The 25,037-nt window shown below is 46.6% G+C and overlaps 1 protein-coding gene across 1 annotated transcript in view; it reads left to right on the top strand.

The window, feature by feature from the left end:
- DRD2 (dopamine receptor D2) overlaps window positions 1–25,037 on the top strand; it is a 1,149,352-nt gene that overhangs the window by 643,207 nt on the left and 481,108 nt on the right. The gene's annotated exons all lie outside the window — the stretch shown is intronic.

The following is a 25,037-nucleotide window of genomic DNA, read 5'->3' as shown; positions in this document are numbered from 1 at the left end:
ACTTCACTGCTCCTCACGGCCCCTTTCATCCCATTCAGGACTCTTTGTGCTGCACTGAGAAGGTAACGTTTCAGTGGAACAAACCTAGGGCCATATGTACGAAAGCTTTTTCCCATAGACACAGAATGGGTAAAATCCTTTGGTACATCTGGCCCCTAGTCCCTGTATCCGACTCACACTCAATCACGGTCTCCAGGTCTCAAACTGCCAGGTAGCCACAAGAGACATTTTGGACTTTTTGGCACTATTTTCACTTAAAAATTAAAATAGCATTCCTCCAGCTTTGCTGATTGGATTTCTGTTGTTATAGACTTGATCTATATACTAAATAATTCCCTATTTTTCTAAATTGGTGTAGGATTTTTCTTGTGTTTGCACTTTATTACTGTTTGAAATGCTGCATAAATACTTTACATATTGCTTCTAAGTTAACCTTAACTGCTCTGCACCAAGCTAACAGAGGGTTGAACAAAAGTTAATTTGAGGTTTGCTTGTGTCTCAACCTGGCAAGGACTGTGGTTGCTGCTTGAGAAGGGTTCCACACTCCCATCACAATTTTTCACAATTACCACTTGTTCTAATATGATTTACAGGATGTATAGAATAGAAAGTAGGGTTCAAGCCCAGCCTGGATTAAACAATTTCTCCAGGAATGAGTGCAGGTAATGGAAATTGCACTTTTTGAGTCAGATATTTACCTTCTAGGTTGCTGGGTGGCCTTTTACTGAGCCCTACTCTTTCAGTCTTTGTGCCACTCAGTTGCCAGATTGTGATCAGTTTAGATACCAGTCTGAATGGCACCATATACTGGCCTTAATGCTACTTGATATCCAATGCTATTTGGGTGAAAGTCAATACCTGGAAGCTAACCTCTGAAAATACGGGGTGGGGGAGCAGTCTTGGTTTTGGGGCAATATCTTATCTACCTGTTGGTGACCTGAGTCTTTGGTTGACCTCTTAAGTCTTCATCCATTGTGTAAAGCCAATATTTCAAGTTTGATCAGTTTCTTTGTTCAATTCTTTAGTCAATAAAGGGGGGATCCTTCTGTTTTTTTTTTGCTTTGAATTCTCATGAAAATCATTTCACTCCTCGTTAACCCTGGCTGGTAAACCGTGGTCGTCACCACTATTATATATAGGTTGAGCTACAGGTGCACTCTGTACATGAGCATGATGACATTCTGGGTAACAGACATCCAAAATACTACATCACAGTAAACATTATTGGATTCCAGTTGTGAAGAAAGTGACCTTTTAACCTCTTTGTCTTACGCACATTGTCACGTGGGGCTAGGATCCTGGCACATATCTGCTCGGCTTCCCTCCTACACTGTGGGGACCGAAAAGGTCCCATGAATTGCCCTGAAGAATGTGCGCTCCAACATCCAGTTACTCATACCTATTTGTTTTTAACTTTTTTCTCAGCAGACAGCAATCATGTCTGTCTGCTCCCTTGTAACAAAGGAGTAAGGTGGGCTCTGTGGTCTCGAATGGGTACAAAATATGCACCCCCAGTTTTGTGATTACTGTTAGTTGCCAAACCTAAAGAGGACTGACAGTGGTGGGAGCAGAAATAATATAATGGAAGGATATGCATCATTCCTTCTTTAGACTCAGGAGAGCGTGCCTACTGACTTCAGCCGACCCTTCACTTTATCCATGAGGGGCATGAATGTCACATGTGTGCATACTTAGTACACATGTGGGATGAGTGTGAACCATGTGTGTGATGTTTAACTGTTGGCGTACGGGAATCTGTTTTGATTTCCAATCAGCCAATGAATCGGATTTTTACAGCAAAAGAGCAGTAAATACCCGTGTTTAAAACCAGCGTTATAGGTAATGCTTTCGTGCAGAAGCCCTGCAAACCATTTAGTTTGCAGAACTGCTACAAAACACACTTCCGAAAAAGATCATAATTCACGTCTTATCTGAAATATTTCATCCTCCTAATCAAGTCTGACCATAAGCTTGGTTTCACATTCAATAACTGATGATCCAATCACAGGTGGTTAATTGTAGGTTACAACATCACCATTTAAATACACAGATATCTAACTTAGAGACAGCTATACAACTCTCTAATGATTGAGCTACTTAGTCCAAAGGCAATGCTTTTTTAAATTTGATAATAACTTTGATTCAATTTGATGAATCAGCACAAAGTTAGACTACACTTGGCATATTCTTGTCAGACAAAGCTGTTTGCAGATTTATAAGAAGGGATGGGTAGAGACAGGGTGAATGTAGAGAACAACGTCCTTTGCCAGCAGCCCTAATAATGTGCACAAAGGGCATGTCCTCTGGGCTCAAGAGACAGGATGGCTGGGTGCAGGTCATGACCCAATGTCACACTATGCACTCGGGTACATCTGGGCACTGATGAGGCAGATGCCCAACATATTGGGGGCAGATGAACTACCCGGTGCACGGGAGGAAAGCTTGCCTGTCCTCTGGGGAACATCGCAGTGAGTCTGCATGCGGCACTGCTTTTCCAGGGAACAAGTGAGAGAGATAGTGCGCAGTTTCAGTTCTGGTATGAACTGGAAGCACTGACGGACCCAGAAGGCGCGATCGTCTGCACGCAATCCTCAGCACCTCCGTGTCTCTGTGTTTCCCACCTGCCGAAATCATCGCAGCCCCCCTGCCCCCGCGGCCCTCCCACAACACTCCAGCAGCACTCCCATTGCCCCAGCTGCTAACAGCTGCACTGGGAAGGAGGGAGGCAGTCTGGGAGGCAGACCGACAGGAAGAAAATGCAGGAAGGAAGATGCCAGATAGATGCCTGACTGTGCAGCTCAGCCCGAGCATGGCAGCCATAGGCAGCTGCAGCTAATTGAGAGCCCCGGTCCCCTACAGAAGCGTCCCTGCCAGGTCTGGGTGTCGCTTGTGGTGGAACCGGGGAGACCCGTTTGCCTCCGGCTCGCCACCAGCAGTGTGCCTTCGGGGGGGTCCACGCAAAGGAATCAAGCATCCCCGCCTCACTCATTCAGCATGGCCAGGTTCAAACAGGACCCTCGAGGACCCACCAGGACCCACCGTTGGGCTCAACAGGACCCAGGTGGGTTCTGCAGGGCTCTGCAGGACCTGGGACCCAGGAGGGCCCATTAGACCACAGCAGGCGCCAGCAGCAAGACTAGAGGGGGGACCACCAACAAGTAGTTTACCTCAGGAACCAGTCACAAAGCTGGTTATCCAACCTGGAAGCTATCCTAGAGGCAACTTAAATAGCCAAGCCTTGAAGCAGATGGTTCCACCACCACAGCACCACAATGCCAACACAGCTCCAACAGCTGACCACACACTGTGAACACGGCATCACCGCAGCACCGTACGCCAAGCAAGTGAAATCCAGTCTGCTGTTGTCTACAGTCATGCTACAACGCCACACCAATGCTCCAAACACAGCCGCGCAGGACATCAGGTGACTGCAGACTGCGGCAGCGGCTGTTTGCAGCACCCAGTTTGAGCCCAGGAGGTCCCTGGCCGCCCCAGGGTGGGTCACTGTTAGAAATGGGGTTTTTGGTTGGCAGTCAGGTTACTTCCTGTCCAAGCAAAAGCCCTCACTCTAGTCAGGGTAAGTCACACACTATCCAAGATTATCCTGTGCCCACCCTCTGGTAGCTTGGCACGAGCAGTCAGGCTTAACTTAGAAGGCAATGTGTAAAGTATTTGTGCAATAAATCATACAATACCACCATATAGCACCACAAAAATACACCACACAGTGTTTAGAAAAATATATAATATTTATCAGGATAATTGTAGGTCAAAAAGAATAAAGTTGCAATGGAAAATTGTAGAAATATCACAGGGAAGTGATATAGAGTGTCTTAAGTCTTTAGAATGCAATACAGTGTCTTTCAAGCACAAAGTACCTGGTTTCTGGTGGAAAATCTCCTCAGAGGGCCACAGGAGAAGAGATGCGTGGAAAAAGGGGTGTGTGCGTCGATTTCTCCTCAGCACACACAGACTTGCGTCGGTCTTTTCCACGCGGGGAAGTCGGGCGTCGTTTTCCGGCGCGCAGACAGTCTCTTCTTGTGGATCGCGGGGATTACCAGATGTCCCGGGTCTGTGCGTGGATTCTCCTGCTTGTTTTCCGGCTGCGCGTCGTTCTGCGGGGCTGCGCGTCGAAGTTTCGATCTCACGGTAGGCGTCGCGTCGATTTCTCCTTGGAAGTCGGGCGGCGTTGTCCTTGCGAGGCCGTGCGTCGAAAGTTTGGTCTCACGGCAGGCGTCGCGTCGATTTCTCCTTGGAAGTCGGGCGGCGTTGTCCTTGCGAGGCCGTGCGTCAAAGTTTCGCACTCACGGTGGGCGTCGCGTCGATTTCTCCTGGAAAGTCGAGCGGCTTTGTCCTTGCGAGGTTGTGCGTCGAAGTCTCGATCGCCCCGAGGGCGTCGCGTCGATCAGCGTCGGTGTGCGGCGTTTTTCTCGCCGCGAAACAAGCTGTGCGTCGAAAGTTTCGGCGCACGGAGCGTCCAAGTGAAAGGAAGAAGTCTTTTTGGTCCTGAGACTTCAAGGAACAGGAGGCAAGCTCTATCCAAGCCCTTGGAGAGCACTTTCACAGCCAGACAAGAGTTCAGCAAGGCAGCAGGGCAACAGCAAGACAGCAGTCCTTTGTAGAAAGCAGACAGGTGAGTCCTTTGAGCAGCCAGGCAGTTCTTCTTGGCAGGATGTAGTTTCTGGTTCCGGTTTCTTCTCCAGCAAGTGTCTGATGAGGTAGGGCAGAGGCCCTGTTTTATACCCAAATGTGCCTTTGAAGTGGGGGAGACTTCAAAGAGTGGCTAAGAAGTGCACCAGTTCCCCTTTCAGTTCAATCCTGTCTGCCAGGGTCCCAGTAGGGGGTGTGGCAGTCCTTTGTGTGAGGGCAGGCCCTCCACCCTCCCAGCCCAGGAAGACCCATTCAAAATGCAGATGTATGCAAGTGAGGCTGAGTACCCTGTGTTTGGGGTGTGTCTGAGTGAATGCACAAGGAGCTGTCAACTAAACCTAGCCAGACGTGGATTGTAAGGCACAGAAGGATTTAAGTGCAAAGAAATGCTTACTTTCTAAAAGTGGCATTTCTAGAATAGTAATATTAAATCCGACTTCACCAGTCAGTAGGATTTTGTATTACCATTCTGGCCATACTAAATATGACCTCCCTGCTCCTTTCAGATCAGCAGCTGCCACTTCAACAGTGTATGAGGGCAGCCCCAATGTTAGCCTATGAAGGGAGCAGGTCTCCCAGTAGTGCAAAAACGAATTTAGGAGTTTTACACTACCAGGACATATAACTACACAGGTACATGTCCTGTCTTTTACCTACACAGCACCCTGCTCTAGGGGATACCCAGGGCACACATTAAGGGTGACTTATATGCAGAAAAAGGGGAGTTCTAGGCTTGGCAAGTACTTTTAAATGCCAAGTCGAGGTGGCAGTGAAACTGCACACACAGGCCTAGCAATGGTAGGCCTGGGACAAGGAAAAGGGGCTACTTAAGTGGGTGGCACAATCCGTGCTGCGGGTCCACTAGTAGCATTTAATCTATATGCCCTAGGCACCTGGAGTGCACATGACTGGGGACTTGTAAGTAGATTAAATAGTTCAATCAGGTATGATCCAAAGTCACCATGTTTACAGAGAGAGAGCATATACACTTTATCACTGGTTAGCAGTGGTAAAGTGCGCAGAGTCTAAAAACCAGCAAAAACAGTATCCAAAAACGAGGAGGGAGGCAGGCAAAAAGTTAGGGGTGACTACCCTAAGGCTGTCAGGTCTAACATGTGTCCCCCCCAGCTGAAAGTGGGGAGAGCTACCCGACCTCCTGGGAGCTCTCATCGCTAAGGCGGAAGTACCTGGAGAGACCATCAGCATTGGCGTGGTCAACCCCTGGGCGATGTTCCACCGTAAAGTCCATCCCCTGTAGGGAAATGGACCACCTCAGAAGTTTTGGATTCTCACCCCTCATCTGCATGAGCCATCTGAGGGGCCTGTGGTCTGTCTGAACTAGGAAGTGAGTCCCAAACAGGTAGGGCCTCAGCTTCTTCAGTGCCCAGACCACAGCAAAAGCTTCTCTTTCAATAGCACTCCACCTCTGTTCCCGTGGTAATAGCCTTCTGCTAATAAAGACTACCGGTTGATCTTGGCCCTCCTCATTTAGCTGTGCTAGGACTGCCCCTATGCCATGCTCTGAAGCGTCTGTTTGCACGATAAATTCCTGGGAGTAGTCAGGGGCCTTGAGCACGGGGGCCGTGCACATGGCTTCCTTTAGGGCGTCAAAGGCTTTCTGACAAGCCTCTGTCCAATTCACCAACCTAGGTTGCTTCTTGGACGTGAGTTGTGTCAAGGGGGACACAATGGTACCATAGCCCTTGACAAACCTGCGGTAGTAGCCGGTGAGGCCTAAAAAGGCCCTCACCTCAGTCTGGGTTCGAGGTGGTTGCCAGGCCTTGATAGTTTCGATCTTGGCCTGGAGTGGCTGCACCTTGCCACCACCTACTAGGTGTCCCAAGTACACCACGGAACCCTGCCCAATCTGGCACTTACTAGCCTTGATGGTCAGGCCTGCCTGTTGCAGGGCCTGAAGCACCTCCTTGAGGTGGAGCAGGTGTTCCTCCCAGCTGGAACTGTAGACAGCTATGTCATCCAGGTAGGCTGCACAGAAGGCATCCTTGCCAGCCAGGACCCCGTTAACCAACCGTTGGAAGGTAGCGGGGGCATTTTTCAATCCAAACGGCATCACCCGGAACTGGTAATGGCCGTCAGGGGTGGAAAAGGTGGACCTTTCCTTAGCCCCCTCAGTCAGGGCGATCTGCCAGTACCCTGAAGTAAGATCAAACGTACTCAGGAACTTGGCAGCGCCTAGCCTGTCCACGAGCTCATCAGCTCGGGGGATGGGGTGAGCATCAGTCCGTGTGACTGAGTTGAGACCCCGGTAGTCCACGCAGAACCGGAGTTCTGGCTTCGCGCCTGGGGCAGTAGCCTTGGGGACCAACACCACTGGGCTGGCCCAGGGACTACTGGACTTCTCAATAACCCCTAGCGTCAACATCTTGGAGACCTCCTCCTTGATGCTGGCCTTCACCTTATCTGACAACCTGTAAATTTTGTTTTTCACAGGGAGACTGTCACCGGTGTCAATATCATGAACACAGAGGTGGGTCAGTCCCGGAGTAAGGGAGAAGAGGGGGGAGAACTGCTCCAACAGCTCATAGCAGTCTCCTTTCTGGTTTAGAGTCAGGGAGTCAGACAGAATGACCCCGCTTACGGACCCATCACCTTCTTGGGCAGAGAGGAGGTCAGGGAGAGGTTCACTCTCCTCTTCCATTCCTTCATCTGTGACCAGAAGCATGTTGATCTCCGACCTCTCAAAATGAGCTTTTAGTCGGTTCACGTGGAGCACCCTTAGGGGGTTCCTAGGGGTTTGGAGGTCCACTAGGTAAGTGGCCTCCCCTTTCCGCTCCTTTATTTCAAATGGGCCAGACCAGCGGTCCTGGAGAGCTCTGGGCTCTACTGGCTCCATTACCCACACTTTGTCTCCAGGTTGAAACTCTACCAGAGTGGCCTTCTGGTCATACCATTGTTTCATCACCTCTTGACTGGCCTCCAGGTTACTTTGGGCCTCTTTCCAGAAGCGGGTCATCTGATTGCGGAGGGCCAACATGTAGCTGACCACGTCCTGAGGGGGTGTCTTTGGAGCGTTCTCCAATCCCTCCTTGACAATGCTTAAGGGTCCCCTGACGGGGTACCCATAGAGAAGCTCAAAGGGACTGAACCCTACCCCCCTCTGGGGGACCTCTCTGTAAGCAAAGAGAAGGCATGGTAAGAGGACGTCCCATTTACGCCTCATGGCCTCAGGGAGGCCACCAATCATGCCTTTCAGGGTCTTGTTGAATCTCTCCACAAGCCCATTAGACTGGGGGTGATAGGGTGTGGTGAACTTGTAGGTTACACCACACGCATCCCACAGATGCTTCATGTACGCGGACATGAAGTTAGTGCCTCTGTCAGACACTATCTCCTTGGGGAATCCCACACGGGTAAATATCCCCATCAGGGTTCTGGCTACCACCGATGCAGTTACGGTCCTCAGAGGGATTGCCTCTGGGTACCGGGTGGCATGGTCCACCAAAACCAGGATAAACCTGTTGCCTAAGGCAGTTTTGGGGTCCAAGGGGCCAACAATGTCGACGCCCACCCTTTCAAAGGGGGTGCCAACGACAGGAAGTGGAATCAGGGGGATTTTAACCCTCTTTCCTGCTTTACCACTAGCCTGGCAGGTAGGACAAGCCCTGCAGAATTTGTCTGAGTGTGTCCTCATTTTGGGCCAGTGAAAGTGGTTGACAAGCCTGTTGAAGGTCTTGTCTTGTCCCAAATGTCCTGCCAGGGGAATGTCGTGAGCCAGACCCAGTAGGAAGGCTCGGTAACATTGGGGGACCACCAGCACACGTGCTGCCCCAAAGACCGGAACCCTAGGCTCACTGTAGAGGAGATCATTCTCCCAATATAGGTGGTGATTGCCAGAGGCGTCACCTGCTGCCTGGTTTAAGGCTTGTTTCCTCAACCCTTCTAGAGTGGGACACTCTTTCTGCGCCTGGCAGAATTCCTCCCTGGTGGGTCCACCCTCAACTTGCCAGCCAGCAAGCTCCGGTAAGTCACCTAGGGTGGCAATGTCTTCCCCAGTTGGCTCGGGAGTCTCCTCCTCAGGAGCCCCGTCAGCCACTGTGGGAACTTCTGGGGCCGGTTTCCCGCGCCCCTCGTCCCTCCTCTTGGCAGCTCCCTGGGCCATCGTTCCAGGCTCCAGATGCCCTTGACTTCCCTCTCGGTCAGCCATGGACCGGGTGGTCATGCAGACCCACTCAGGTAACCCTAACATCTCCAGGTGAGATCTGAGCTCTACTTCTTTCCAAGCAGTATGCTCTAGATCATTGCCTAACAGACAATCTACAGGCATGGCAGGACTCACAGCTACTTTCAGAGTACCAGAGACCCCCCCCCACTCAAAGGGAACCCGAGCCACCGGTAGGTGACTCTCGCGGTTGTCAGCGACTATGACCTGGTGGAATGTATTCGGGATTATCTGCTCTGTGGACACCAGCTGACTCTTGATAGTAGTCATACTGGCTCCTGTGTCACGCAGAGCCTCCACCTTCTGCCCATCGATGAGGACCCACTGCCGGTACTTGGAAGTATTTTTAGGCATGTGGACCTTGGACATCATTTCTCCTTCTCCCAGGGACACTAGGGAAATCTCTACCTGCTCCCCAAAGCTAGTGGGGTCCATCTCCCCCCCGAGTGCTACACTAGTCAACCCAGGCGCCTGTCCGGTAGTGGACGGTGCCCTCTTGGGGCACTGTGGATCGCCTTTGTAGTGACCATATTGGTAACACTCCATGCATTTGGGGCTAGATTTTCCTGACCTGTCAAATGTCCCTGGTTTCTTCCCAAATTTGGAAAAGGAAGGGTTGCCACCCCCTCCCTGGGAATTCTTTTGGGGGCCTTTAGAGAGTTCCTTATCTGTAAGTTTATCTCCCCCCTCTTTCTTCTGTTGGGAACCCTGACCACCTTTGTGGGAGTCCCCCCCACGTACCTTTTTGGACACTCTGGTGCTAACCCAGAGGTCCGCCTCCTCAGCAAGCTTCCTGGGATCAGTCAGCTTACTATCCACTAGGTGCTGGCGCAAATCGGTATAAGTAACATTAAGCATATGCTCTCTCAGGATCAAGTCATATAAACCTTTATAATCTGCTACTTTGTTGCCCCGCACCCATCCATTCAGTGCCTTACTAGAGAAATCAAAGAAATCTACCCATGTTTGGGTGGTTTGTTTGGTGCTGTCCCTGAACCTCTGACGGTATCCCTCAGGGGTCAGCCCAAACTTGGCAAGTAAAGTGGCTTTCTGGAGTGGGTATGTGTTTTGATCCGGTGGATCCAATGTGAGAAGTGTGTCCCTCCCCAATGGCGGCACATAACCCCACATAGCTACCCCCCATTGCCCTTCAGGAACCTCATGAGCCCTTAGTGCAACTTCATAAGCAGCTAACCATTTATCTATGTCATCTCCCACCACAAAACTGGGCACCACATTTTTGGGTATACGAACCTTCTTTTCTCCAGCAGGTCCTGTCTGTATGCTGCCACCATTATTGCTGGATTCAGACTGTCTTGCCTTGATCTCCAGCTCCTTGAGACTCAGTTCATGAGCCAACAATAGTTTCTTTTCAGCCAACGCTCTTTCAGCTTCCACTTGTTTGGCTGTTCTTTCAGCTTCAATCTGTTTGGCTGCTCTTTCAGCCTCAGCTTGTTTGGCTTCTCTTTCTGCACTCTTCTCCTCCTGTTGTGCCTCAATTTTCAGTTTCGCCATTTGCAATTGGAACTCCCTTTCTTCTCTCCTTTCCTCTGCGGTCAGGCTTTGCATGGAGACACTGCTCCCTGGTCTGGAAGGGTGCACAATTGCAGTGATAACACCATCCATAGATAGTGGAATTCCTTCTGAGGGGCCATTTTCTGGCTCCTCTTCCTCATCATCCTCTAAATGGGCTTCTGCCCAGGCCCTCAGCGCCACTTGAAAGTCCTCCTTTCTGGAGGCCCCTTGGGTGGGTACCCTTAATGCCCTGCAGAATCCTCTTAGTTGTTTGACCGTGTATGTATCCAACTGGACTAGGTCAAAGTCCCCTGTCTGAGACCCAGTCAGAGACATGTTGAGTGAGGATTTAGTTTTTGAAAATTGTCAGGAAAAAACGGATTTTCAAAAAGAGATAAAAACCAAGTTGACCTTCAACTGTGGGTATGTAGTGAAATACTTAGCTACTGTATGTCACTGCACAAATACAAGTCCTATCCTCACCGCTGATCACCAATGTTAGAAATGGGGTTTTTGGTTGGCAGTCAGGTTACTTCCTGTCCAAGCAAAAGCCCTCACTCTAGTCAGGGTAAGTCACACACTATCCAAGATTATCCTGTGCCCACCCTCTGGTAGCTTGGCACGAGCAGTCAGGCTTAACTTAGAAGGCAATGTGTAAAGTATTTGTGCAATAAATCATACAATACCACCATATAGCACCACAAAAATACACCACACAGTGTTTAGAAAAATATATAATATTTATCAGGATAATTGTAGGTCAAAAAGAATAAAGTTGCAATGGAAAATTGTAGAAATATCACAGGGAAGTGATATAGAGTGTCTTAAGTCTTTAGAATGCAATACAGTGTCTTTCAAGCACAAAGTACCTGGTTTCTGGTGGAAAATCTCCTCAGAGGGCCACAGGAGAAGAGATGCGTGGAAAAAGGGGTGTGTGCGTCGATTTCTCCTCAGCACACACAGACTTGCGTCGGTCTTTTCCACGCGGGGAAGTCGGGCGTCGTTTTCCGGCGCGCAGACAGTCTCTTCTTGTGGATCGCGGGGATTACCAGATGTCCCGGGTCTGTGCGTGGATTCTCCTGCTTGTTTTCCGGCTGCGCGTCGTTCTGCGGGGCTGCGCGTCGAAGTTTCGATCTCACGGTAGGCGTCGCGTCGATTTCTCCTTGGAAGTCGGGCGGCGTTGTCCTTGCGAGGCCGTGCGTCGAAAGTTTGGTCTCACGGCAGGCGTCGCGTCGATTTCTCCTTGGAAGTCGGGCGGCGTTGTCCTTGCGAGGCCGTGCGTCAAAGTTTCGCACTCACGGTGGGCGTCGCGTCGATTTCTCCTGGAAAGTCGAGCGGCTTTGTCCTTGCGAGGTTGTGCGTCGAAGTCTCGATCGCCCCGAGGGCGTCGCGTCGATCAGCGTCGGTGTGCGGCGTTTTTCTCGCCGCGAAACAAGCTGTGCGTCGAAAGTTTCGGCGCACGGAGCGTCCAAGTGAAAGGAAGAAGTCTTTTTGGTCCTGAGACTTCAAGGAACAGGAGGCAAGCTCTATCCAAGCCCTTGGAGAGCACTTTCACAGCCAGACAAGAGTTCAGCAAGGCAGCAGGGCAACAGCAAGACAGCAGTCCTTTGTAGAAAGCAGACAGGTGAGTCCTTTGAGCAGCCAGGCAGTTCTTCTTGGCAGGATGTAGTTTCTGGTTCCGGTTTCTTCTCCAGCAAGTGTCTGATGAGGTAGGGCAGAGGCCCTGTTTTATACCCAAATGTGCCTTTGAAGTGGGGGAGACTTCAAAGAGTGGCTAAGAAGTGCACCAGTTCCCCTTTCAGTTCAATCCTGTCTGCCAGGGTCCCAGTAGGGGGTGTGGCAGTCCTTTGTGTGAGGGCAGGCCCTCCACCCTCCCAGCCCAGGAAGACCCATTCAAAATGCAGATGTATGCAAGTGAGGCTGAGTACCCTGTGTTTGGGGTGTGTCTGAGTGAATGCACAAGGAGCTGTCAACTAAACCTAGCCAGACGTGGATTGTAAGGCACAGAAGGATTTAAGTGCAAAGAAATGCTTACTTTCTAAAAGTGGCATTTCTAGAATAGTAATATTAAATCCGACTTCACCAGTCAGTAGGATTTTGTATTACCCTTCTGGCCATACTAAATATGACCTCCCTGCTCCTTTCAGATCAGCAGCTGCCACTTCAACAGTGTATGAGGGCAGCCCCAATGTTAGCCTATGAAGGGAGCAGGTCTCCCAGTAGTGCAAAAACGAATTTAGGAGTTTTACACTACCAGGACATATAACTACACAGGTACATGTCCTGTCTTTTACCTACACAGCACCCTGCTCTAGGGGATACCCAGGGCACACATTAAGGGTGACTTATATGCAGAAAAAGGGGAGTTCTAGGCTTGGCAAGTACTTTTAAATGCCAAGTCGAGGTGGCAGTGAAACTGCACACACAGGCCTAGCAATGGTAGGCCTGGGACAAGGAAAAGGGGCTACTTAAGTGGGTGGCACAATCCGTGCTGCGGGTCCACTAGTAGCATTTAATCTATATGCCCTAGGCACCTGGAGTGCACATGACTGGGGACTTGTAAGTAGATTAAATAGTTCAATCAGGTATGATCCAAAGTCACCATGTTTACAGAGAGAGAGCATATACACTTTATCACTGGTTAGCAGTGGTAAAGTGCGCAGAGTCTAAAAACCAGCAAAAACAGTATCCAAAAACGAGGAGGGAGGCAGGCAAAAAGTTAGGGGTGACTACCCTAAGGCTGTCAGGTCTAACAGTCACCAATCACCATCACATACACATCCTCAGCCACTGGGAATTAGGCTCCCTGCCTCAGCCCAAGGCTATGCAGCTACAGCAGGTACCAGCAGCAGCAGTAGCAGCAGCAGCAGCAGATAGCGAGCCGGTGCATGGTGCCTGACCTAGCCTAGCATGTACGCAGGAAGTGAGACCGTGGTAGTCGCAGGCAACAGCTGGCAAGTGCGCACCCCAGTTCCCAGCGGAAGCAGCCCAGCTAGGTTTGGGTGCAGCTTTCGGGGACCGGCGAGACCCGCTCACTTGACCCATGGCTCCCTCGTGGTCACGCATCAGAAGTCAGAGGAGCTCCAGCATCCCATCTCCAATCACACTCCCGTCACACTCTCATTCCACGATACAAAAGGTGAAGGAGGAGCACCCACAGACCTCAAACCCTCCAGGGTGAAAGTACTGAAAGAACATGAGGACCCACAGCTGCCTCCTTTTGATGGCACACGACAGAGCTTAAAAATTAATGAGGAGAGAAAGGGCCACCCCCAATCAACAGGGGGGCGGACAATGGGGTGAATCAAGGCAGGTCACAATGCCCTAACTCACACCTCAGGGGTCACCAAAGAGGGTATTGGCCTCAACCACCCCAATGGAAGGTTCCCAAGGAGAAGACACAAAAGGGAATCCAGAGGGTGAACGGCGGTCTCAAAGGGATCCCTGAGTACTTCAAGCCACTAGAGAAAAACACCAGCCGCAAAACTGCCCCCGGAGACTCAATCCCGATATTCCATCCCGGGTGGAGATCCTTCAGTGACAGTGCAATCACCCTGGGAAGTCCCTGGGAGGACTTCCCTCCATGTACTTCAGCCCAAGAATCAATGCCTGAACTCTCACTACCAAGCTCTCCGCCCTGCTTGGATCCTTGGACAACAAACTGGGCTCACTCTCCAGCCATTAAAGCAGCCAATCCTCCTATCACCCTCCATAGTGGTATCAAACAAAACCATAGTCACCGATGACTAGCCATGCATAGGGCATTGCAATGAGGAAATTAAAAAAAGGCAGCTGGGAAAATCTGGCCTCAAAATGATCAACCCCAAGGTCAAATCTGCCCAACTACCCCGGTGAGGCCTCTCTAGCTCATGAGGAGTTAGAGGAGGTCTTCAATACTGAGTTAGAAGAAGGGGTGGGCCAACTTACACCCACAAAGAGAATCAACAACCAACCCTTCACAGACTTGCTGTTCACATCAGAAACTACACAAAACCAGAGACAATTAGACTCTTCTTCTGGCAGGATGGGACACTTTAAACAAAACCCTCACACCCATAACAAACGCTACTATTTTTAACACAGATAAACTAGATATTCAAATCCAGATCTTGCAAAGTCTGGTCACCACAACTATGGCCATTGACAACAAGCTGGAAAGACTAAATTTGCTAATCAAAGGAGCACAAGCACAAGTAGAGGCCAACAAGGAGGTACTTAACCAAGACCATCATTCACACTACAGCCCAATCATAGAAAAACTTGGAGAATTGTCATCAATCATGTGTTTAATAGTAGGAAACTTAAAACAGGAAGCCGAACAGTGGAGAAATGGCAGGCTACAGACAAAAGGTCAACCAACCTGTGTGGCAACAAACTGACCTCAAATGAGAATCCCCAATGTCGCAATACAGCCCGAAGGATGCGCAGAACAGACGTTGAGAGCAATAACAGGAAGTCCAGAAAACGCACACAACCAAGAAGGAGCCCCCTTTCTCCCAGTTCTGTCCAGGGAAAACATGAAATGGCTAAGGAAAATGCACAATAAACCATTAAGGGGTCAGGAAATCAAAACCCAGCCTGCACACAGGAACCAGTGCAATAACCCACAGGAAGGGAACTCAGAAAAATAATCTAGCATCAAAGAGGAATTGACTAAACGCTTGCCACCCGCCCAATTGACAGCTACTAAAACTCCACCCCTGAGACTACTAAGTGACAACGAGCCTCAAAGACAGCTTTTAGAGGAAGGAACTGTCTTTGCAGGAAGCAGGAACCAAGGAATTCTTGGTAAAATAGCAGAACCAGACAGGTCCAATGAACTCCAATTAAACCATCCCTGGTCTAACACCCTCCTGCAGTCGGCACCCACTGGCTCACCCCTTCAGATCTCATCCTCCGGGCTCTGGGTTGAGCCAGAAGGGAATCTTGGCTTAGCAGCCTTCTGTGGAGCACTCCCCACATCAACTAATCAAATGGAGCTTCTCATGAACCACCCCCAACCAGGTTGTTATGCAATCCCCATCCAGGCCACCCGTCCGGGGGTAGTCTGTGAAAAGACAAGGGAACGCTTGAGCGATCCTTCCACAACGGGTCTCTCAACCTGGACACCTAGAACCCCGGGCCCATCATAAAGACCACTGCCCATGCATTTAATTCAAACTGCAAAGAGCTAGCACCCAGCGAAGCAAGGCAAACAATGATCACAGATGTTGAAACTACATCAGCGCTTCACTTAGCAAAGCCCCAGACAACTATGCCCAATCCTCTGCTGACCCCAAAGGAAAAGGACACACATACTCTCATCTTTCATCCCACATACAAATCTCAGGGCCCTTGAGATATTCTAAATAGAGGCAACCTCTTGAGAATGTGCAATGCCATCCCAGCTTTGGAACAATTAAACAGCAATGCTCTCGAGGACATAGCCTTACTACCACCGAGCAGGAGTGTCAAAAATCAATGCACAGAAATTGGCCACAGCAGCACAGAAAAAGTGCAGTGATTCTATCAAAATCACAGACTTTTGAACTTTGGGGTATAGAACTCAAAGAAGTGATCAAGGCAAAGTACCCAACATTCCTCATCCTGCATGGCACCAGAGGAAACTATGTCAGAACGCAGACACCAATCCCCAGTGACGGTATGCAGAGATCAATTCTACAACAGGCCAAGGTGGCCACCTCCTCCCTACCCCATAGATCAAGTGATTTCACAGTCTCCATTACACAGGAACACCAAGTAGTAAGACGAGACAAGGTAAGGGACCTGCAAAAAGAGACAATCAGCTGGAACAAATTATTCTCTCGACCCTGATGCACCCCTGCACCCCAAGGTGGGTGTGGGGATCCAGGACCACTGATAAATATCTCAAATTCTGGACCACAGCCCAAACAGGAAGCAATGCTAATTTCACTAAGGAACTAGCTAGCTCCCTTTCAATGGCACAGACGTGTACCCCCATGGAATAAAAAACAATGTTTCACACAATCTGCAAAGCAACTAAGGCAACAGTTCAACAAAGCGGAAAGAGCCCTAAAGAAACAACACATGAACACCAAACACCTCAGTACCTTCCAAGCTTTAAAGAAGAAATGCACAAAGGCGCTCTGGGAAGCTAAGCACGCTCACCGAGAGCAAGAATGGATCAAAGTCATTGAGGCATGCAAACAAAGGAACAGTGCCCCATTTGGGCTATCATTAACTCACTGGAGCGGGGTGGCTGGAACCCTAAGCAAAACTGTGCCAGAAGCAAAGTGGATCAAGTACATCTGCAAGATATATGACTGTCAGGAAGTGGTAGAATGCAACTTGAGCTTAAATGACGAGCCAAATCACCTATCCTTCGAAGAACAAAACATCGAAGGTCACCTTAGGCACTTAAGAACCAATGGGGCCCGAGCCCAAATGGCCTCTCCATAGGGGTCCCAAAACATGATCTGTAATTTTGGTCCAACCAACTGACCAATCTGTTCACCTCTTGCGTCACAGAAAATAAAATCCCTGACTCCTGAAAAGGGGCAATTCTCCACCCAATTTATAAGAAAGGCAGAAAAGTACACAAAAAAGAAAATGCCCTTGTACTCCTGCTTTGTGGACCTCTCCAAAGCTTTTGACTCTGTGGAACAGTACAGGTTATGGAAAAAGTTAGCAGATCTCAGTATTCCACCAAACTTGCTAAAAGGAATACAGCTCCTATATTCTGACAACAGGGCTAGGGAAATTGTTGGCTGCAATGGAAGAGTCTCAGCAAAAATTCTGAGAAAGAGGAGTGAAACAATCTGCGTCCTAGCCCTAATGCTTTTCAATCTATATCTTGCTGACCTGTGTGCACATCTGAACTCTGCTGGATCCCATCCCCCCAAATTAGGTTCCCAACTTCTAACTGCACTGTTCTATGCAGACAGCATCATCCTCTTGAAATTATCAGGCACAGGTCTGCAAAAACTACTTAGACTGGATCAGTATTGCAAATCAAACATGTTGCTAGTAAACTCAGAGAAAACCAAGGTAGTCATCTTCAGCAAGCGCATAGTGAAGAAAAAGCAGTGGCTATGTGGAAACCAGCTTGTGGAGAGAAGTAATAGGTACAAATATATGGGAGTCTGGTTACTGGAAAGGTGGTCTCACCACTTGCATTTAAACACCATGAAAGCCAGAGTGGCACCACAACTAGCAGCCCTTCAAAAACTAGCCATGAATCTGCAAAGTCCTTCCTGGAGGCCTCTCCTCACTGTGATCAGAGCAAAGTTCCTGCCTTCCCTGACAAATGGCTTAGAAAGTTATTCTGGTAAGTTTAATGATTTCTTCAACATCGCTCACAGAAAAGGTTTCCAACTTCTCTTCTGCCTACTGCACAACTCCTCACCAGCACAAATCAGACTAGAATTCGGTATACAAAACCAAGTCCTGGTACAGATTGGAGGCATCTTTAAATGTGCCTCCCTCTTAAGCGCAAGCACCACCAAACACACTAAAAGCACTAGGGAGGAATCAGGCCTGAATTTGCAGGTCGGCTAAAATCCTTTGTCTGGCAAAATCACCTTAGCAATCAAGCAAGTTTAGGCAGAAGAGCTGTGGCAAAAGACCTTACAGCACAATACCTTTACGAAGCTAATAAATAAGCAAATCAAACAGCTATTGTGGAGCAAGGACAAAGGCAAATTCAGGTCACGTTCCCACTCATGGATGACGGTAAACACGTATAAGGCACCGACAGCACAGGCATACGTGGGAGAAACAATAAACCAATTCCTGAATGGAAAGGTGCTGCATGCCAGGCTGGACTCACTGGACATGGTCCCAAAATGACTCAACCCCTCACAAACTGGGAAATGCAGGCTATGTGCCCATCATCAGGAAGATTTCTACACCTTCTATGCATCTGCCCACACTGGGAGCCTGGCGCAAACTGTACCTTAAAAACATGTTCAATGCAAAACAGCATTCGATCATGCCAACAAGCTATCTTATTTTGCCTCATAGGACTGACACCTCAGCACATGGCATGTGTAGCAAAATTCATATTAAAAGCAGAACTCCTGTTAAAACATACGCCAGCAATCGCTGAAAGCTGAGGGAGAAATTCAACCCAGGATTAAACAATCTTCCTTTAATTGCTCTCTCGCTCAGCCCAGATGCAGAACATTACGGTCAGCACAGAGGTCAATCATCACCTCTGACGAAACAAGCAGCCTTTTAAGTAGACACCCTACAAATGGGTGAGGGACCGTTGTCTTTACTCACTGTAATCGAGAAATCCCAGCCTACTAATTGCATCAATTATGTATATTTCTGACTGCAATGATTCTATCAGTTATACAACACAGGAATATCTATCTTAAAAAAGCATTGATGGGGATAATCTAAAGTGGTTCACTTATTAGCACCGTGATTTTACAAATACTTTGCATTAATACAACATGTACATCAAATCGAGGAAGTGAATAGACCATTAGGAGTTTTTTGATATTATTCAAATTCATTCAGGAGCCTCCAATTCCTCCTTACATTCCTCCTAGTGTCCATAGTGAGTAGGCTACGAACTCTATGTGCTTGGTTGATCATAATTGGAATATAACTTCAAGAATTTTATGATGATTAGGAGAGTAAATGTCATCAGGATTCTGAATATATTGGGAATTAGGTACCTTAGCATTAACATCTTCTGAATCGAGCCTTGTTTTTACGTGACATTTTTATTATAGGAACAAATATATGTACTTCACAGCATGTTACAGCTCTGATGATAAATGTTGTTTTTTATTTATTTATTTTATTTTTTTGATAGTTGAAAAATGAACAATATTTTAGAAATGGTAGTTTAGTTAAATTTCAATGAGGCCGCAATCGTTCTTTTCATTATTGTAATGATTTTGTTAATCAAAAAATAAAGTTATTGTACTTATTCCCGGAGCACACTTACCCATTGGAAGGTCCTTTGCTATGGATACTTTTGGAAATAGCGAAAGTTTGTTATGCTAAAACCAAAATGATTAATTTAGAGAAAAGTTATGAACGTTACATCAGAAAATTAAACAAATTGTTATAAAATATTCCACCAAAGCCCTTCAGTTAGAAAGATCTGAAAGCCATAGCTGACTGCACAACTATAATTTCCTTTTTTGACATGTTTATGACTCATGCATGCTTTCACAAAGGACGCATTACACCATTAACAGCTTCACTATTGACATCTTGGGTAACTTTACCATTAAATCATCAATAGCATCACTGGAGCCACAAGTAATGCTGTTCTACAAATCTTGTGACTAGAATTTAGTATGCAACCTTGATTCTCTAGGAATCCATTGCAAGCACATCTAGATTTTGAAAGACCAACGCCAGCATCTGTGCCTAGCGGGCTATGGGGAAAGGGTGCAGAGCTCAGGCCATGGGATCGTTGCTCAGAGCTCACCTTGAGCATGGCCAAATCAACGCCTAGCTGGTGCTGGCAGAAGTGGCAGCCAAGCTCGGGTCAAGGTAAAAAAAAACAAGCCTTGTGTTCTAGGCACAGCAAAGGTTTGACCTAAAAGTGTGGTCAGCTATTCAAAGAGCTGGACAAAAGGTCAGGACTGTTATTGCTAAGTGAAGTCCAAGGCTGAAAGCCAGGTCTTTGACCCAGACTGTGCTTGACAAAACCACAGGTCCAGCCTTGAGAGTCCTGGGGAAAGGGGTGCTAAATTCTTGGACGTAGCCCTGCAAGCAGAGCATATACTGCACAATTGAAGCTTGTGCCAAGAAGTCTCTTAGAATGTGGATGCTGGCTGCAGGACCCAGCCAATTATACTAATAAACATTTATTTATGCATTTCGTAATATGCAATGGTCAAATTGTACTTTATGACCATAGTACAGCCTGACCGGAGAAATCATTCTTACTCCCCCAATGTCGTGTTACTTTCAGTTTCTAGCGGAAACAACCAGTGCTTCATTTGTACTTATTGTTTCCAGTGCTGAGCACCAGCACTTATTTTTTAGGGCCGGTGCTTATTCTTCTGCCTCAAGCTTTTACTGCGAGCAAAAGACAGATAATGGACAGACTGAGGAAGAAAAAAACGAAAACGCGTCACAGTGGGAGAAAGCAGAAATCTGTAAGAGTGAGCTGAAGGGGCAGGGAGAGGCTTTAAATGAGCTAAAGGGGCCCGAGATGGCTTCAGTATTACGCTGCCTCAGTATTCCTTGCTCGCACATTGAAATGCAGCAGCCGCGTGTTTAAGAGGAGAGGTCTGGGCACCGGCACGTTCTTATTTACAAATTAAGCACTGAAAACAACTAGTTCCGTACTCGTTGAGGCCTGTTTACTGACAGTTTTGTCAATGCACTATTTTGGTATCTTGTTTCACTCTTTCACCTTTTTGCTGTCGATAAAGGTCAGTGAGATAAAGGTTTACCCTAGTCATCAGCTACTACCTACCAAGCTTTACATCATTCCAAGATCAATAAGGAGAGTGTCATTAAAAAGTAGTAACACCTGTTGCTCAAAGCAGGTACAAACGGCTAAAGTACATAATAAAACTGTACATACAGTGTTTACAGTTTTACAGTGTTTGGCAATTGTTTTGTAATTTAGATTATCATTCACACTGGTAATGGCTGTTCTATCTTATACATCTTTATTTTTTCTCTATTTTCTTGATCTTTCACTTACTCTTTTCTCTCTCATCTTCTTTCCACTACTTCTTTTCTTCTCTCTTCATTTCCTGAAAAATACAAAACATGAAATTCAGTTTTAATAAGGTACATTTTATATCCATTATTCACTTTCCTACAGTTAGTAATGTACTTATACACCTTTTGCTAACCTTTTAGCTACTGTACTTCCCAGTATTATCCTTCAGAATACGTTTTAATCCAGTAATAAGATTTTGTTCCCCATCGTTAACTCTATTTCAAAGAAAGCATTCTTAAACTAAAACTGTACATAAAATGCTTATCAGCATTACTTATGCTTAAGACGTTTTCGAAATGCCACATTCCACTTTTTAATTTTTTAGTAATGTAATATATACAGGCTCACCGGGCTTATCCTGAAATGGAGGACCACAATATGGTGCATGGACGCCTACATTTGTAACAAGAAGGGCCAAATTGTGTGGCGTAATGTTTTACACAATACTGTCTTGGCAAAGGTTACACTTCATCAGTACCAGTACACGTGACAACAGCACTCAACTAAAACATGAACAGTTAACCTTTCAAAGGGTCTTCATGGAATCCTGCATAGCGCTTTTCAGTCACTATTGATCTATCTGACCTGGAAACAAAGTGGTCTTTTTTTAAAAAGAAAACAGCCAATTATGCAGCAGAGGATGGATTTTGTTTCTTGCATTCCATAAATCGGAACACATTTTTTAATTTGATTTTAGCGAAAGAGGACCAGAAACATCATGAAAAATGGTGGTTGTTTCCACAGAGCAATGGATAAAATACAAGGTAGGAAAATACATTACACACTAACCGGTATGTTTCCATACACCCACAGTGGTCCAATAAAGACATCAGCTATGAAGAAAAACAGAATTAGATTAACTGACATAAATCAAAAATAAAACAAAATAAAAACAGACTTTCCTGGACAAATCCTTTTAGAACACGTAAAGAGCAAAACCATCTTCTTTGGGGCACAGATAAAAAAATACCCAAATATTTTGTGTAGGTGATAAAGTTTAGAAAATTTGTTTGGTTGCAACAGAATTAAATGCAGCAGGGGTTTGATGGCCCTTTTGATGATAGCAATGCAGTTACTTAGTGATAATAGATTGATAGACGTATAGAGCGTGTCAGATCTGATGAAATCAAGAATAATCAAACATATCAGACACCAAGGGCCTCTTAGAAAAGGTAGAAAAGTAATCAAGGAACATGCACGAGCGCATGCATTTCAAAACCTAAATAAAAACAAGTCAAACTCTAAATCTGAATCATTACAGACGGTCGCAAAACATATCAGCACTAACAGAGTAACAGGGCAGGACAAGAAAATTAAGCATCGTCGTCAGACACAAAAGCAGAACGAAATGAACAATATATAAACAATCAGAGTCACCTACGCAACAAAGGAACCCACAACAATCAAATTCGCTTTTCTGAGAGTCACAGGCAGAAGGAAAAGCAGATACAAACAAAACTACAGTACCGACGAAATGCAGTTAAAGAGACAAACCTACCATTAGGAACTGACAGTTCGGAGTTAATTTAATTGTGAGCATTCCACCTCAGCACAAAGTCTCCTTACATAGGATATATCCCTTTTCTCACTAAATCCAACAAATGTCCTTAAATTACAACAGACACCATATATTTCTAAAAGAAAATAAAGCTACAAATCTCTCTTCAAAAAAAGTTGCATGCACGAGCAAAAGACAGAATAGGACTCGTGAACCAATCGATCGCTACCAACCGCAGTAAAGCACATACTTGCAGAAATAGACTGACTGGAAAAAAGAAACAGAAGCTAATACAGGACGAAAGAGTTGAACTCAACAAAATGTAAAAAGCCAACATTAATTATTAAGTCAGCACACAGAGAAGGATAAGGAACAGTACTAAAAAAGAGTAGAACTCATGGAAGAAGCAGTATGCTAACTTACTAATACTCAAGATGACAGAAAATGATGTTCCACCCACAGAAGAGATCTAGGGGGAATTATAAAGTATTCTTGATGAGCCAAAGATGATGAATGGCCTAGGCATAATTACAAGAAAGTGGCGCATCGCAGATGATGTGCCACTTTTCTTGCGCCACCCTACCGGCACCTAACGACACCATGGTTGGGATGTATTTATAATACGGTGCACCATGGCAATTGTTAGCACAATAGCGTCAACCTTTTTGATGCTATTGTGGCTCTTAGCTAGTGCAAAAAAGCACAGGGAAGCCCATTACATATAATGGGTGCGTCATTTTAACACCTGCTTTGAGCAGGTGTTAAAAATGACAGACAAAATGACGCAGTGAAGTCTTGCATACATTATGCCTGACGCAGGCATTTTGTGACACAACGGGTCGCTAAGTGACACAATGCAAGCATTTTGCTACTTTGTAAAAATGACGCGGTTGAAAAACCACTTTAGCGCCGCCTTAGAATCAAAACAATTATGCTATGGCAGCGCTAAGGTGGCACAAGGGGCTTCTAAATATGCCACATATTTTCTTATGGACTAGAACATAGACATATTCTCAAAAGTTTTGTCCCAACAACTATACCCAATGTAAGGGACGCAACAGGTATAATTCTAATGCAAGAACACACTTGTTTCAATGCTAAAGTCCATATTGTAGTCACATTGGGTGTAGAGTCTCTCTATTGCACATTCCCACAAGGTGATGGATGAAGGGCGACAAAAATGTCAGGAACAAGAGATAAACCTCCCAAAGTTCCAACACATCCCATAGTGAAATTCGAAAAATGGTACTTGAAAACATGCATTTTCTATTTAAAGGCAAGTATTGCCTGCAAGGCATCTCAGTAGTTTCCGTGGGTAATTCCTAAGACCCAGAAGTAACCTAAGCATGGAAGCAGACAAAGAATAATGGATATCCAGAATTACACCAACCAGCTAACATATAAACAAGCAAAATATTTTTAGTTGAGCTGCAGAAAACAGGTTTAAAAGAACATCTAGAAACATTTATGATGTCTGAAGAAATGGATAATGCAATTGAGGGGCATATTTATACTCTGTTTGCACCGAATTAGTGTCATTTTTTTTAACTCTAATTCGGTGCAAAACTAACTCCATATTTATACTTTGGTGCTAGACCCCTCTAGCACCAAATTTATGGAGTTAAAGTCATTTTTTGAAAGTGGAGACCTACTTTGCCTTAATGAGATGCAAGGTAGGCGTTCCCGTGCAAAAAATGACTCTATGGCCTTAACGCCATATTTAGGGGCATATTTATACTCTGCGGCATATTTATACTCTCTTTGCACCAAATTAGTGTCATTTTTTTTAACTCTAATTCGGTGCAAAACTAACTCCATATTTATACTTTGGTGCTAGACCCATCTAGCACCAAGGCCCTGATTTAAACTTTTTTTGCACCGCATTAACGTCATTTTATGACACAAAAGTGGCGCAAACTTACAAAATATTGGCCCTTATTTATACTTTTTGCTGCAAAACTGCACTAACTCAGTTTTGCGCCAAAAAGTTTAGCACCGGCTTGCACCATTTCTGTGCACCAGCAGGGCACCATATTTATGTAATGGTGCAAGCCGGTGCAGAGGGTAGGCTAGAGTTTTAAAAAATGACTTTAGTCGGGTGGGGCTGGCAGTATGGAAGAAGAGGGTTTAGCACCAAACAATGGCTTTAGGCAGGTTAGAGTAAAATAAAAATGACTCTAACCAGATTAGCGTCATTTTATGGTGCTAAACCTACCATGCCACATGACTCCTGCCTTAGAAAAGGCAGGAGTCATGCCCACCATACCAGTGGCCAGCACAGAGGACAGGGTTCCCCTGGGCATGGCCATTGCACCCGGTGCCATGTATGGGGGCCCATTTCAGGGCCCCCTATGGCACTTTCAAAAATAAAATGCAATCTTACCTGTACTTACCTGGGATGGGGTCCCCCATCCTCGCAGTCCCTCTAGTGTGGGTGGGGGTGCCCCTAGGGCCTAGGGAGGGCACCTCTGGGCTTATTCCATGGTGTTCCACCATGGAAATAGGGCCACAGGTCCCCTAACACC

The sequence above is a fragment of the Pleurodeles waltl genome, chromosome 3_1 (genome assembly GCF_031143425.1).
Source record: "Pleurodeles waltl isolate 20211129_DDA chromosome 3_1, aPleWal1.hap1.20221129, whole genome shotgun sequence".
NCBI classification, from domain to species: domain Eukaryota; kingdom Metazoa; phylum Chordata; class Amphibia; order Caudata; family Salamandridae; genus Pleurodeles; species Pleurodeles waltl.
Note: the sequence above shows the minus strand (reverse complement) of the source record. Positions and strands in the feature narration are given on the sequence as shown.